General features: G+C 43.1%; 1 pseudogene; it reads left to right on the forward strand.

The window, feature by feature from the left end:
* The first annotated feature begins 12,648 nt into the window (after nt 1-12,648).
* LOC134912451 (5S ribosomal RNA) lies at nt 12,649-12,768 on the forward strand (annotated as a pseudogene).
* The last annotated feature ends 1,216 nt before the right edge of the window (nt 12,769-13,984 follow it).

Genomic DNA, 13,984 nt, shown 5'->3' on the forward strand with positions numbered 1-13,984 from the left:
GGAGAGATTAATTGCTTCTTTTTTGGGGGGGGTCCAAACCAACCCGTCATATCAGTCACAGTCGTGTGGCAGACCCTGTCACTGAAATGATGGGTTGGTTAAAGTGTGCATGTCCTGTTTTGTTTATACAACATAAGGGTGGGTGGGAGGGACCAAGGACAATTCCATCTTGCACCTCTTTTTTCTTTTCTTTTTCTTTGCATCATGTGCTGATTGGGGAGGGTTTTTTGGAAGGGACATCCTGCGTGACACTGCAGTGCCACTCCTAGATGGGCCCGGTGTTTGTGTCGGCCACTAGGGTCGCTAATCTTACTCACACAGTCAGCTACCTCATTGCGCCTCTTTTTTTCTTTGCGTCATGTGCTGTTTGGGGAGGGTTTTTTGGAAGGGACATCCTGCGTGACACTGCAGTGCCACTCCTAGATGGGCCCGGTGTTTGTGTCGGCCACTCGGGTCGCTAATCTTACTCACACAGCTACCTCATTGCGCCTCTTTTTTTCTTTGCGCCATGTGCTGTTTGGGGAGGGTTTTTTGGAAGGGCCATCCTGCGTGACACTGCAGTGCCACTCCTAGATGGGCCCGGTGTTTGTGTCGGCCACTAGGGTCGCTAATCTTACTCACACAGCTACCTCATTGCGCCTCTTTTTTTCTTTGCGTCATGTGCTGTTTGGGGAGGGTTTTTTGGAAGGGACATCCTGCGTGACACTGCTGTGCCACTCCTAGATGGGCCCGGTGTTTGTGTCGGCCACTAGGGTCGCTTATCTTACTCACACAGCGACCTCGGTGCAAATTTTAGGACTAAAAATAATATTGTGAGGTGTGAGGTATTCAGAATAGACTGAAAATGAGTGTAAATTATGGTTTTTGAGGTTAATAATACTTTGGGATCAAAATGACCCCCAAATTCTATGATTTAAGCTGTTTTTTAGTGTTTTTTGAAAAAAACACCCGAATCCAAAACACACCCGAATCCGACAAAAAAAATTCGGTGAGGTTTTGCCAAAACGCGTTCGAACCCAAAACACGGCCGCGGAACCGAACCCAAAACCAAAACACAAAACCCGAAAAATTTCAGGCGCTCATCTCTAATACTTATGCGGAGGGACGGGTGTATAAAGCAAGTATCCTATGTAAACAATGTGGGCCTAGTCCTAAACAACAGAGAAGACCCTCCATGAACTGCCAGTTTATCCTATCGAAGGCCTTCTCCGCATCTGTAGATAAAAGAATCATAGCCTTACCATTATACGTGGCATGGTGGATAAGAGTAATAATTTTTGTGGTATTATCCTTTGCTTCTCTTTCCCTCATAAATCCTACCTGTTCCCTGTGAATCAGAGTGGGCAGAAGCCAATTTAACCTATTAGCTAGCATTTTAACATAAAGTTTGATATCATTATTTAATAAAGAGATAGGCTGGTAACTGGAGCAGTTAGTAGGGTCCTTCCCCTCCTTAGGAATTATAGAAATATGCGCCTCTAAAGTTTGGGGAAGAAACGCTGCCTCAACATTGATGACATTGCATGCTTTTAAAAATAATGTCCAAAATGATTTATAATAACTCAGGGATGTCCGAAATTATTTATAATATCTCACTGGGAAACTGTCCGGGCCCGGACTCTTTCTGAGTGGGGACGTTGAAAGGGACATTTCAAATTCTTTGATAGTGAAAGGCCTCTCAAGGAACTCAACATCCTCCTCTGACAAATGCAGGTAATCCACACAAGAGAGGTAATAATTTACGAGGACGAAAGGATATCCTCTGGAGATTGATCCTTTCTTAAATTATAGAGATTCCTATAATAAGATTGAAATGCCTTTGCTATTTGCGGAAAAGTGTGGACCACATGCCCTCCCGAATCTCGGATTGAGTGGACATAAGACCTCTGACGTTGATCTTTAAAAGCTTTCGCTAACATAGAGCCAGGTTTATCTCCCCATTGATAGTATTTGTGGCGATATTTCTGTAATTCATATTTGGTTTTTCCCTGCATAAGTTTTTTAAAGGCCAATCTCGCTTCCGTGAGATCACGCAGCACCCTCTCATCAAAGGACTGTTTGTGTGACACTTCCAAGGACTGAATACAGCCTAAGAGCTGCCTGCATTGAGCCTCTCTTTCTTTTTTTAACTGGGACCCCAATTGAATAAACTTTCCGATAACTACACATTTATGTGCTTCCCAGATGACTACGGCAATCAGGTCAGGGGATTCATTAAGGGAAATATAGTCAGTAATGATCTGAAGGAGACTATCTCTTAGTCGAGGAACATGGAATAAAGTTTCTTTAAATCTCCACGTCCATGGTTTCACAAGGGTATCAGGAAAACAAACTGAAGCAAATACTGGAGCGTGGTCTGACCAAGTAATCTGGCCGATATGACTGTCAGGAAAAAACTGTAATTGTCTATGGTCCACTAAAAAGTGGTCAATACGGGAATATATAGTATAAGGGGCAGAGCAAAAGGTATAATCTTTGACCGTGGGGTGGTGAATGATCCATAAATCAACCAACTGACTATCGTGTAGGAGCTGACGCACCCTACAATGGTCTGTCGAAGAATTACGCAGAGGCCTAGAGGAGCAGTCAAGTAAGGGATCGAGTGTCCAGTTCAAGTCCCCCCCCAAAAAAAAAAATCAGACAACCTTCCCTCAGGGGTTCTATAAGCTGCAGTATGTTAGCTAAGAATTTCTTTTGATTTTGATTGGGAGAGTAAACATTGAATGGTGTGTATACATGATTATAAATCTTACACTTTAAGACCTGGCACCATCCTGCTATTAAAACATGGTTTGTAGCATCCTAAATGACTAGATGGTGAGAAAGGAGTATAGCCATGCCCAATGATTTGCCCATGAGATTATCACTACTAAACCTGTGAGGGTAATTGTGATTTCTGAGAGTTGGCGCAGCATCCTGTTTGAAATGCGTCTCCTGTACAAAGGCCACGTCAACTCTTTCCGAGACGAGTTCCCGCAGAAAGGTGGAATGTTTTTCAGGAATGTTTAACCCTTTAACATTGTAGGAGCACAATTTCAGTGCCCTTGCTTTTAAAGAGGCCATAATAAATTTGACAGAGTATGCGGGTTATGTACAGGAGAGCCTTTCAAAGAACACATCAGACAGAAGGGAGCCAACCCTGTAAGGGAATCAGGGTAAATAAGTACATGCGAAAAGGGGAATGAGAAAAAAGGAAGGAAAATAGTGTACAAAAGTGAGAGAAGAATAAGAAGAAACGATATCCACATAAGCAAACAGTCAATCATGTTAATCAAAATGAACAAAAGGACAAATGTCCGCTATCGGATAGCATGAGTAAAGCCTGTTTACCCATGTACCAATAAGAACATGCGGACTGACCCAACTGGGGTAGGGCAACTATGACCGTCATCCAGGGTCCCTAAATTGTTATATATTAGAAAACAGTAACATAGTGGCAGCTAAATCCTGCAATGAAGAAAATCGAACATCATCTCCTGCTGAAGCACATCACATACTGTATACATACAGAGATCTGTAAACGAGCATAGTCATATTTAGAGGGGGAAAAAATCATCACTGTGGCGAAGGAAAAACCATCTATTAGTAGGGTAGCACAGAATAAACAAACCTCCCTAGTACTCTAGCTGTAGTAGCAGTGGTATATCTAGGAAAGAAAAAAAAAACCAAAAAGACTAACAGCTAGCAAAACCCTAGGCCTAACTGAGCAAAGTCTAGGTCAAGTACCAGTCAGGTGCAAAGAAACGCAAATGAGGTAGGTTATATCCATCAGGTACCAGAAGCCTCTCAATCAGGATGTGGAGAAGACAGGCTACTTTTGCGACCATGAACAGGTGTCCAGGGTACCAGCACTGTAGGAGGCGCAGGAGGGCCTAGTCTAGTATAATGTGCACCCAATCCAGGAGTGATGATGTAGCAATTGAAAGGGTGGCACAAAATCGCTCCTAGTCAGCCGGCATCTCCAAACTAAGTTGGCGGCCATCATGGGAGGCTTGAATAATCATAGGGAAGCCCCCCAAAAAAAGTATGTTCCTATGTTTTAAGGCATCTGTGAGTGGCTTGAGAAGCCGCCTTTGTTGAAGAGTATTCCAGGATAAGTCAGGGAAGATCTGTATCTTGGAACCATCAAAGTCAATCCGGTCTAATTTCCTCGCTTTAGCAAGAATCTCTTCCTTGATGTGGTAATAATGAAGGCAAGCGCCTCAGAGGGAAGGCCTTTTGGATGTAGTGCTCAATGAGCGCGGTCAAACAGGATGACATTGTTCGTGTCTGCATCAGTAAACTCGTGGAATATTTTGGTGAGTGCATCCATAATACCCGGCCCTTGTATCTCCTCAGGAAGACCATGAATCCGAAGATTGTTTCTTCTTCCCCTACGCGTGTGCATGAGCAGTATCTCCAAGTTGTCGCTGATAAGAGTCCAACTCACCGAGATGGTCTTCAACATAAGATACATGGTGAGTGATTTGGGAGAGGTCAGCCTGAATTGCAGAGATCTCTGCTTTAACCATAGCACCAATTCTCTATTCCAAGTCCAAAAAAATCAGATTTTGCAGGAAGATCCTTTTTGGTAGGAAGGGACCTTAGATTGTTTAAAACATTGGCCATGGTTGGTTCTGGAGAAGAATCGGACCCATCACGAAGGGATGATGCCAAGGGGTGGTATCAGCAGGAGAGGAGTCAGGGATAGAGCAAGTATCGTCACTCGGAGTATCGTGTTCAGGAATAAGATAACAGAAAAAAATTAAACTGTGAAGCCATAGAGCCAGAGGACTTGGTACGAGATGTTCGCTCGCTTTTTCTGTTTTTTCACATCAAGAAAATGAAGTTCACATATGTAGTAAAAAAAAACATCAGCAGGTGCAACAGCAGGAGGAGTTAAAATCAAAACATCACCACGAGGAGGTTCACTGGTCACAGCCCATCCCCATCCTGTGAGCATCAGCCCAGGCAACTAAGCAGAGGAGCTACTGTATGTGCGTTGTGTTAGGAGAGGAAAAAAGTGCCACAAGCGGCTGGCGAAATCAGTCAACTGGAGTGGATTCGGAGGAGCAATAAAAGTAGCACTGCTGGAGAGATCTTACGGTGTTCACACAATACGAACCAGTCAGCACCCCAGGAGCCTGTAGAAAGTCTGTACGGTGCTGTACATGTGCTATAAATAGGGAGACAATCCCATCAGCCCTCACAATGGGAAATGAAAAATGTATATGGACTCCCTGTGCTGTTTTGTTTATTGCAGGGATGTAGGTAGCTGAAACATTAATGTCAGATGAACAGGAAGGCACCTTGATCCCAATAACAATAAATGAGGAGCTGACCTGACTTCCAAAATGGCTGTCCACCTGGATAGGTGCCCAGCAGCTCATAGAGGGAGCGCACCACTGCTGCCCTCACAGTCTCCACCTCCATCCTGAGGCTAGCAGGTAGCAATGCGGGTCTCCAGCAGCTAGACTCCCCAGAGGAAGGTGGGGCAGAGAGGACCATGAGGAGAAGCCCTTAGAGAGAGCGCACCACTGCTGCCCTCACAGTCTCCACCTCTGTCCTGATGCCAGCGGGCAGCAGTGCGGGTCTCTGGAGTTGGGGCAGAGAGGATTGGAAGGACGACGTCCCTGGGTGAGAACATGGGGTGTGGGCGGAAGGTCTGTGATGCGGCTGCTACATGAGGCTACAGCTTCCATGTAGGCACAGACCCTGATCTGCAAAGCTAGTCACACCACAGCCACCAGTCACAGGATGAGCATGGTCTATCCCTGCTGCATCCCCCACACTGGGAATGTGGAAATAAGGTCTGTGGGGGTTATGTAGAGCTGTGCGGGAGCCCAGGATTCCCCCTCAGGCAGGAGATCATAGATCTTGCTGCCGCTCATGCAGCTAGCCAAGCCACACACCCCACAATATTGTTTTTAGGCCAAAAGGTTGCACCGAGGTCACTGGATGACTAAGCTAAGCGACACAAGTGGGCGGCACAAACACGTGGCCCATCTAGGAGTGGCACTGCAGTGGCAGACAGGATGGCATTTTTAAAAACTAGGCCCCAAAGAGCACATAATGCAAAGAAAAAAAAGAGGTACAAGATGAAATTGTCCTTGGGCCCTCCCACCCATGTTTATGTTGTATAAACAGGACATGCACACTTTAACAAACCACTTATTTCAGCAACAAGGTCTGCCACATGACTATGGCTGAAATGATTGGTTTGTTTGGGCCCCCACAAAAAAAGAACCAAAATCTCCCCCCACCAAAAAAGAGGCAATTAATCTCTCCTTGCACAAACTGGCTCTATACAGGCAAGATGTCGTCTTCATCCTCATGCTCCAATTCCTCACCCCTTTCAGTGTGTACATCCTCATCCTCACAGAGTATTAGTTTGTCACCACTGGAATCCACCATCACAGGTCTCTGTGTACTTTCTGGAGGCAATTGCTGGTAAAGGTCTTGCTGGAGGAATTGATAATCCAATTTGATGAACATCATCTTCTCCACATTTTGTGGAAGTAGCCTCTTACGCCGATTGCTGACAAGGTTACTGGCTGCACTAAACACTCTTTCGGAGTACACACTGGAGGGGGGGGCAACTTAGGTAAAATAAAGCCAGTTTGTGCAAGGGCCTCCAAATTGCCTCTTTTTCCTGTCCATATATATACGAACTGTCAGACATGCCTACTTGGATGCTGTCACCGATATAATCCTCCACCATTCTTTCAATGGTGACAAAGTCATATGCAATGACAGTAGACATGTCAGTAATTGTTGGCAGCTCCCTCAGTCCGGACCAGATGTCAATACTTGCTCCTGACTGCACTGCATCACCACCAGTGGGTGGGCTAGGAAATTTTGTATTCTTTTCCACACAGCCCCATTTGCGGGAGAAAATGAAGGAGGAGCTGTTGACAGGTCACGCTCCGCGTGAGTTTACATTTTTTTCACTAGCAGGTCTTTGCACATCTTCAGTTTTGTGTCCACCGGAAAGAGATACAATATAGGCTTTAAACCTAGGATTGAGCACGGTGTCCAAAATGTAGTGCTCTGCCTTCAACAGATTGACCACCCTTGAATCCTGGCAAAGTGAATGAAGGGCTCCATCCACAAGTCCCACATACTTCGCTATGTCTTAGCTCCTCCTTCAATTTTTCCAGCTGCTTCTGCAAAAGCCTGATGAAGGGAATGACCTGACTGAAGCTATCAGTGTCTGAACTGACTTCACATTGGGCAAGTTCGAAGGGTTGGAGAACCTTGCACAACACGGAAATCACTGCGCTTGAAGTCAGGTGCATTCCCCCTCCTTTTTCTATATCATAGGAGGATGTATAGGCTTAAATGGCCTTTTGCTGCTCCTCCATCCTCTGAAGCATATAGAGTGTTGATTCAACCTCGTTACCACCTCTTGCTTCAGGTGATGGCAGGGCATGTTCAGGAGTGTTTGCTGGCACTCCAGTCTTCAGCACACAGTCGCTGAATGTCGAAAGTGGCCAGCAATTTTTCGGGCCACAGACAGCATCTCCTGCATGCCCCTGTAGTTTAAAAAAAAATTCTGTGCCACCAAATTAATTGTATGTGCAAAACATGGGACGTGCTGGAATTTGCCCATATGTATTCGCACATATTGGTGGCATTGTCAGATATCACAACTCTCCAGGCGAGTCTAAGTGGGGTAAGCCACTGTGCGATGATGTCCCTCAGTTTCCATAACAGGTTGTCAGTGGTGTGCCTCTTACGGAAACTGGTGATACACAGTGTAGGAACGAGTTGGCATTTGTGAGATGCTGCTGCTGGTGCCGCTGCTGTTGTTGCTGCGGAAGGCAATACATCTACCCTGAGGGTTGTCACAGCCATGTAGTCCTTAGTTTGCACTGCTCTACTTGTTCATGGTTAAGTGGACACTTTTCTTAATGTCCCTGTACAGTCTGGGAATCGCTTGCCTAGTGAAGTGGAATCTAGACGGGATTTGGTACCGGGGACACAGTACGTCCATCAACTGTCTAAATCTCACTGCACTATTGCGGATACCGGATGCATGTTTAACACCAGCATAGTTGTTATGGCCTCAGTAATCCGCTTTGCAAAAGGGTGACTGCTGTCATATTTCATCTTCCTCACAAAGGAGTGTTGGACAGTCAATTGCTTAGTTGAAGTAGTACAAGTGGTTTTCCAACTTCCTCTATGGGATGCCGATCTACTCCCAGCAGCAACAACAGCAGCGGCAGCAGCAGTAGGCGTTCCACTCAAGGATCATACGGAGGAATCCCGGATAGGAGAGGACCCGTCAGTCATGCCAGTGACATGGCTTGCAGGACTACTTACGTTCCTGACTGAGGTGGAAATTGACGTTGAGGGAGTTGGTGGTGTGGATTGCAGGAGCTTGGGTACAGCAGGAAGAAGGGATTTAGGCGTTAGTGGACTGTTTACGCTATTACCCAAAGTGTCTGAACTTGACAATGACTTCTGTTAAATGCGCTGCAGGTGACTTATAAGGGAGGATGTTCCTAGGTGGTTAACGTCCTTACCCCTACTTATTATGGATTTACAAAGGCAACAAATGGCTTGACATCTGTTGTCCGGATTTGTGGAGTAATAATTCCACACCAAAGAGGTGGCTTTTTTGGGATATTGCCCAGGCATGACAATGGGCTTTTTCATCCCATGGCCAACAACTGTCTCCACTGGTGCCTTATTCAAACAAACCACATCACCATCAGAATCCTCATCGTCAAGTTCATCCTCAGCGCCAGCTACACCAATATCCTCTTCATCCTGGTGTACTACAGTGACATCATCAATCTCAATATCTGTAACTGGACTGGCGGTGCACCTCCCAGCACTTGCAGGCAGCTTGCAAATAGTGGTAGGAGCCTCCTCTTTCTATAAAGTCTTGGGAAGGTCAGGCCCAGACATCGCAACCGCGGACACACTTGGACTCTCCATGGGGATTTTTGATATCTCTGAATGCACAGTTGTTTTTTCCTGTGCTTTAACAAGCTTATTTTTTTTTATTTTTTGAGAGGGAGGAGGGCTTCCATCCTCATTAGAAGCTGAACCACCAGTCATGAACATAGGCCAAGGCCTTAGCCTTTCCTTGCCACTCTGTGTCATGAATGGCATATTGCCAATTTTACGTTTCTCATCAGATAATTTCTTTTTTTCTGATTATTAATTTTTGCTTCTTGGATTTTACATGCCCTCTATGACATTGAGCATCGGCCTTAGCAGATGACGGTGATGGAATTGCATCAACAATGTCATGACTGGTGGCAGCAGCAGTTTCAGCACTTTTACCAGGAACTGGAAGTGGTTCCTGATCTTCCACTATTTTTTCCTCTAAAGTTTTGTTCTCCATTTCACAGGACAGCACCCCTTTATTATTACAGCACACAGAACAATGCCCCGTTATTTTCACAGCACACCTGTAATTGTACAGCATACAAGATAGGGCCAGTGTACTTTTATTTTAACAACAGCACCCTTTATTTTTACAGCCTACAGGACAGGGCCAGTGTACTTTTATGTTAGCAACAGCACCCCTATATTTTTACAGCATACAGGACAGAACAAGTGTAACTTTATTTTAACAACAGCATCCCTGTATTTGGGCAGTGTACTTCTATTTTAACAACATTACCCCTGTATTTTTACAGCATACAGGACAGGGTCAGGAGAGGGCATAAGACAATGAGTGAAAGAATAAGAGTAATAGTAAAAAAGCAAGAAGGCGGTAGATAATATGGAGGTAATCAGTTGGTTACAAATTATGGTAAGAATTTATCCAGAAACAGAGTGTAAAAGATACCATCTAGTGTTTATAAATGGTTTTAAAATATCTGAGACAATGTTGTGGGGGAGTGTATTCAAATATTTTTCCCATTTCGTAAAAAACTTTGAAACCCCTGATTCAATATCTGATTGTAATAAAGACCTCTCATCAAAATACATCAATTGTAGTAAATTTTGCTTGACTTCATTGAGGAATGGTAAAGTATGGACATCCAATTAAGTAATATTTCCTTTTTCACAACTGTAATGATTGTGACCAGTAAAAAAATAGGGGGTCTTTGCAGGTGGGGCAGTTGCCAGTTACCAAAGTGGAGGAAGACACAAGCAAAAATATTAAGAAACACTTTAAAAATGGTATCAGAAACGCTTAATGATGCCACATTCCCATATACAGTGCATAAAGGTAGCAGAGGAGTGGTGACATTTTTGACAGGTATCTGTTTGCTTGGCAACCCAATGTTTTTTTTGGGCCGGGGAGATATATGCCCCATGAAAAAAATGAAGATGTGCTTACTGCAGGTAAGCGGACTGTAAGTAACTAAAGGCTTCATCAAAATGTTTATGCACGGAAATGAGTGAGGAGATAGCAGGGGTTGCAGAATCCCAAGAACTTATGATGAATTCCCATTGTCTAGCCAAGTCTAGGGTGAGAAATCGTGAATATAGATATCTTGTATGATAGGGTGTAATGATCGATGACCTTAAAAGAGAGTTTATGAAATCCCTTGACCTAACAGAACAGTACTCGGAATCAAGGGATAATACATAATGGTGGGTTTGTAGATACATGAAGAACAGTACATTAGGAAAAGCATACTTAAAGGTCAGCGAAACAGTAAATATTGCCCCCAGGGTCAAAGACAAGACCTTTTCCCTCCAACAATAAAAGAGAGCATTAGTCAAAGAAGGGGGAAAAGCAGGGTTACCCCAGAGAGGGATGTATGGAGAGCTGGTATGATCTCTCAAACTGTAAGTTTTTTATTAATAGTGAGCCAAGCATAATAGGTATCGTGGAATAGGACATTGTTAAGTAGGGATTTAGGGATGTCGGCTTGTTTAGTGTGAAGTAAAGATGCTGGTGAGAATGGGTGGAATAATGCCTGTTCCATAAAGGGGGAAGTGTATGTTGATAAGTCCAGAAGCCAGTCACGTATATACCTGAAGAAAACTGTAAGGTGAATTAATCAAGAGTGGGGGCCCTCATGCCACCGTGAGATCTAGGACGTTGTCATTTGGCTAGTGAGATCCTAGCTTTTTTCCCTTGCCAAAGGAGGCAGATTATGGATTTATTAAAGTGAAGCAAATCTGATTTGTGCAAGCCTATAGGTAGCATTTGTATAAAGTAAAATATCTTTGGAAAGATTATGCTTTTGATCAGGTGAACAAGCTCCACGAGCGAAACGCGCTTCACTTCCGGTCCTTCACCTCCGGTTCCATGGAGATGGAGCTCCGGCGGCTGATTCCATCCCCCAGGGCATAGTAAGACACACCAGACAGTTGTGCAGCTAGACACCACTTTAGAATTTCCAGTTGGTGCTTTATCTTTTATGCTACAAAGACAGTAAGGGTACTTCCGGTCCAGCGCTTCACTTCCGGTCCCACGGAGACAGAGCCCCGGTGGCTTACTTTATCCCCCAGGGCAAAGTAAGACACACCATACAGCTATGTAGCTAGACACCACATCAGGATTTCCAGTTGGTGCCTCACTTCTGACGCTTCCAAGTAACGGAATACCTTTTATTGGTTCACAGGAGAAATAGCGCTTATACTGCTTATCAGTCACAATAAACCTCTTAAGTTTGCGGTATTGTATATATGCATATTAATTCGCTGTAATCTATATGGTGATTTATGTTTGTGAACACTGCCTGGAGTGATAACATATGAACAAGATATATTATCCTAAGCATCAATTCAGACAAACCCAGTACCATATTGAACTATCTGTGTGCGCACATGCCTGTAATTTAAGCACCCATGTTTTATTGAGTTACATTTCTCTGCTTTATTGTGTTTTTCATTTGACATTTTTTCTTATTAACCCTCACTTACTGTGAACTATGTGCCAGTTGTTTGATCCAATTTTTTATATTTAATCAGCATATCTCAGAATATGGCTTAATGTCCTGCCAGTCAAACATATGTCACTATAACATTGTATCATTAAGGAATGACAAGTATTGGTGTTCACAAGTGTGTATCAAATTTGTATCTGTTGTATTAGTGACAGTAATTTGGACTCTGTTATAGTTACTACTTCATATTTGACTTTCAGATTAACCCTGCGTATTCAATCTCTTGCATACGGTTATGGTAACAAAGGTCAGTTTACAGATATAATCCTGCTGACATAATTAAAAGTAGATTTACTCCTTATTTTTTTAAATCGCCAACTAAGTGCTTCTTGCATGCTATATTGCTATAGCAAATACTTATATTTATTGTTTATTTAGTTTTCTACTCAAATTAGCAAAATGGCTGAGGAACCCAGCTAGATGCCTTTGTCTCTAAATAGGACAGCAATGGTTCTTTTTTCATTTTCATGTTTGACCTTAGTGTATTTGTGCCAAATTAATGTCATAACTTCAATATTTCACCAACCACTGCTTTATTGGATCATTTATGTCCTGCTACTCTATCTTGCGATCCTTTTTCTGCACTCTCTCATCCACATTTGGGATGTACCCTGCAATGCTGACCTAAGTAACAGGGCCCCCTAGTGGACAGCAGAAGTGCATACTATTTCTTCTTTCCTACTTCCAGTCCATTCAGTTTCTACCTCCTATTGGATCACATTCTGTGATACATTCCACTTTTATACACTCTCTCATCCATACGCAGGAAAATTTAGGCGACCAGGAGTCATGCTTATATAATATATACAGTCATTCCACACTGGACATGCCCGATCTCATCTGATCTTGGAAGCCAAGCAGTGTTTGGGCTTGGTCAGTACCGGCAAGGGGGACCTTCCGGGAATACCAGGTACTGTAGAAACAAAATTTAGCTGCACTGCGATACTTACCTTGGAAAACAGAAGTGTATTTTACTTATTCCTATACCAGATGATTTGGCACATACACTCTCCCATTGCTCATTCGATGGCAACAGGTGAGCAAAAGCAGAAGTGACTGGTCTCTTTATCTCACCTATACTCTTTTCTTATACACTTGGTCATATTTCCTCAAAACGGGTGCTTTATTACATATATTTTACAACATACTCAAAATTGTTTTCCGGTCATTAAATTTTTTAAGACTGAACTCTCAATTTGGTTCCAATTGAGGGGACAGTGGAGTTATACAGCCTGGCAGCTGTTCTCAACTCATTTAAGTGCTGACTATTAGACAGTCCTGATTTATCCCAGTAACAAGAGAACAGTTGGATAGAAATTTTCGCTCTGATCTATATTCTAATAGGTGATCTTTTTATTCACCCTAAAGTTGTTTCTTCACATGATACATTAGATTATATAGGTCTTTATCTTGCAGCCATCATAGGCAAATTAACCTATTTAAGAAAAGGATTGGAGGAACTAATTTAATACTTTTTTTTATCTTAGAACTTTTTTGTGTGTGATCGTCTCTACATTTTAAAAGTTTATTATAAAAGTTACATTTTAATACATTTATTTACCATTATTACTTTACATTACAATACAAGTGTGCCCCAGATAGACTACGCAGTATCTTTTGCCCTTGTGCAAAACCCCCCACAAATGCTTTTGAAAACTGCCAGATGGCCTAATAGCGAAAGAGGTGGGGATGACCAAGTATCAAGTAGTGTAGATATTTTGATGAGAACAGAGGAATAATTGGCCTTGTATAATGTGGAAGAGGTGATGTGTTTACCTAAATACTTAATATCATCTGAGACCAATTTAAAGGGAAAAAGAGAGGTGTCTAAGATGGGAGAATCAGAGAGGTGGGTGATAGGAAGCAATTCTGAGAATTGACCGAAGGAAGATATCAGATTCATAATCTCAGGAATGCAAGAAGAAGGGTTGGAAATAGAGACATTATTAGTTCAATATCTCTGATTGAAACACCCGTGATAGAAGGTGTGTTGCATATCGCTATCACCAGAGGTTCTACTGCCACAGCAAATAGTAAAGGGGAGAATGGCACCCTTGTCTCGTACCCCTGGTGATAGGGAAAGGCATGGAAAGATTGCTATTACAAAAAATCAGAGACGATAAATCCTGATATAATGC

Source organism: Pseudophryne corroboree, chromosome 4, assembly GCF_028390025.1.
Source record: "Pseudophryne corroboree isolate aPseCor3 chromosome 4, aPseCor3.hap2, whole genome shotgun sequence".
Classification (NCBI taxonomy): Eukaryota; Metazoa; Chordata; class Amphibia; order Anura; family Myobatrachidae; genus Pseudophryne; species Pseudophryne corroboree.